Source organism: Mustela erminea, chromosome 3, assembly GCF_009829155.1.
Source record: "Mustela erminea isolate mMusErm1 chromosome 3, mMusErm1.Pri, whole genome shotgun sequence".
Taxonomy (NCBI): domain Eukaryota; kingdom Metazoa; phylum Chordata; class Mammalia; order Carnivora; family Mustelidae; genus Mustela; species Mustela erminea.
Window position 1 is genome coordinate 145,867,318 of NC_045616.1, and position 2,470 is coordinate 145,869,787.

At 50.0% G+C, this 2,470-nt stretch overlaps 1 pseudogene; it reads right to left on the bottom strand.

Annotated features, from left to right (window-relative positions):
• Positions 1 to 764: 764 nt before the first annotated feature.
• Positions 765 to 2,153, bottom strand: LOC116587267 (annotated as a pseudogene).
• Between the last annotated feature and the right edge of the window lie 317 nt (positions 2,154 to 2,470).

The window sequence follows — 2,470 nt, forward strand, 5'->3', positions numbered from 1 at the left end:
TCCACCCAATAATAGAATCCGATACCGCCAAGTATTCTGCCACATTATAGTAAGGACCTACATTCCTCCAGTTTCCAATAGCATGTTTTTCATCTTCTTTTGAACTCACCTGAAGTACTTTTAATATTTTACCAACATACCCCTCATGATGATACATATATTCTCTAAGGTAAAAGAAACATTGGGGAGGGGGGCACCTGGTGGCTAAGTTGGTTAAGCATTTGACTCCTGATTTTGGCTCAGGTCATAATCTCAGGGTCCTGAGATCCAGCCCCACATCAGCTCTGTGCTCAGCATGGAGTCTGCTCGATTGTCTCTCTCCCTCTTTCTCTGTCCCTTCCACTATTTGCTCTCTCTCTCTCTTTCTCTCTCTCTAAAATAAATAAAATAAATAAATCTTAAAAAAATTATCTACCAAGCTTTTTTTTTTAACATTTTCTTCAGTAAGCATTTATTAATTATTGAGAAAAAGTATTTCTAAATACACTTTTAGAAAAAGTATTTCTAAAACACTTGAGATGTCCACTCAGAGAACTTCTCTAGACTTTCCAACTCTTACTCTGCCCCAAAGCTCTCCTCTTCAAGAGTTGGGTGGGTCCTCTCACAACAAGCACTGGGTGTCTTCTACCCACCATGTCCCCCCAGCTCCACAAGGCCCACTGTAGGGCCTGAAATGAAGAATCCAGTCCAGGAAGTTGGCATGCAGAAAAAAAAAATGTACATTCGCCTAGTTTAAAAACACTCAAGATGCTTTGTCCTGAACTTTAAGCAGCACATGTGACCTGGTCCATTTGGGTTTCAAGTTCAAAGGCATCAAGCCGATGCTGGGGGTTAGCAGCTAACATATCTTTCAAGAGTTGCTTGACCTCCTCAGACATGGAAGTCTTTAGTTTCTGGGGGATATGCAACTCCATCTTTGGGTTTTCCAGTAGGGCCTCTCCAACAGGGACATATTTGGTCCCCTGTTTGATAGAGGTCCCAGGAGCTCCTTCTTGGTCTCAGAGTCAATGAAAGTGATTCTATCATTGCCAGATGATAACACGCAGGGTAAAGATGTCAGCCTGGGCTGCGTAGTGTCCCTCCTAGACTTGAGGGGCCATGAAGACGTCTGAGTGTCAGGCGGAGGACGGCCAATACCTACTCACATATACATTTTTGTTGTCTCGATGGCCCTCTTTTCCCCGGGGGGCTAACCCCGCACAGACCTTGCTTAGTCCAACATCTGCCACCTTGAGGATGGGGGTGTCAGACCTCTCGGTTATGAGGCTCTCGTCTGGCTTTAGGTCCCTGTGCACCAGGTGGTTTTTGCGCAGAAAGGCAAAGGCGCCCATGAGCTGTAGCATGAAGCTTTTGTTGGTGGCTGGTGCAGCCTCCGGGATGGGACGTCCTGCTTCAGGTCTCGACCTTCACAGAACTCATGACAAACCAGAGAGAGCAGAGCTCCTCAGACAGCCCAGGAGCCTCTCTCCTTTGAGCGCCGTCTCCACCAGGCGCAGGTCAAGCTGGGAGCTCTTGCTATGGCTCCTGACCCGGGCGAGCCCGTCGTGCTGCAGGTCACGCTCCTCAAACCGCATGACGTTCCAGTGGCACCGCTGGAGGCTGGTCAGGACCTAGAATTCGGCCAGCGCCAGCTCCACGTTCCCAGGTTGTCGCAGCGGACCTCCTTGACTGCCCCTGAGCCCCGCTGCGTCCGACCCCGGCCTGCCAAACCACGCAGTAGTTGCGTGCGGGATCCACCCCCCCACCCCCACCCCCACCCCCACCCTCCACCACCACCACCACCACCACCACCACCACCACCACCAGGCTGTACCGTGGCCCCACAGACCGGCCGCCCCACTCTGGCCGCCGCCGCTGCACCCGGTCTGTCACTCCCAGGGCCTCCTCAGCCGCCACCGGATCCACGGCCTGGCCTGCGGCCAGCCTCAGCTCTGCAGGGCGCCCTCTCCGGTGTTGGGTTATGCCTGCATATTTCTACTAACCGACTCTGCACGGCAGTCTAGGCCCTTTGCTCCCAGTGTCTCAAATTTCCTCCAGCTTCTACCCATGTCTCCATTCCTAACTCACTGCAGTACATTTAGGTATCGGAGCCCCTGTCTCCGTAACCAAATCTGTATTCATTTCTTACGGCTGTTGTAACGAAATATCACCATCTGGGAGGTTTAAAACAAAAATAATTTGTTCTCCCATAACACTGGAGACTTAAAATCCAAAATCAAGATGTCAGCAGCGTCATGCTTCCTCTGAAGCTTTTGGGAAGAGTCTTTGCCTCTACTGGCTTGGGATGATCCCAGACATTCCTTGGCCTGTGGCAGCAAAACTTTAGTATTTGTCTCCATCTTCAAATTGTCCACTCTGATGTCCTTTTGTATATTTCCCTCTTTATGAGGACCCTGGTCATTGAATTTAGGGCACATCTTACATCCAAGATGACTTCATCTCAAGATCCTTAAGTAATTACATCTACAAA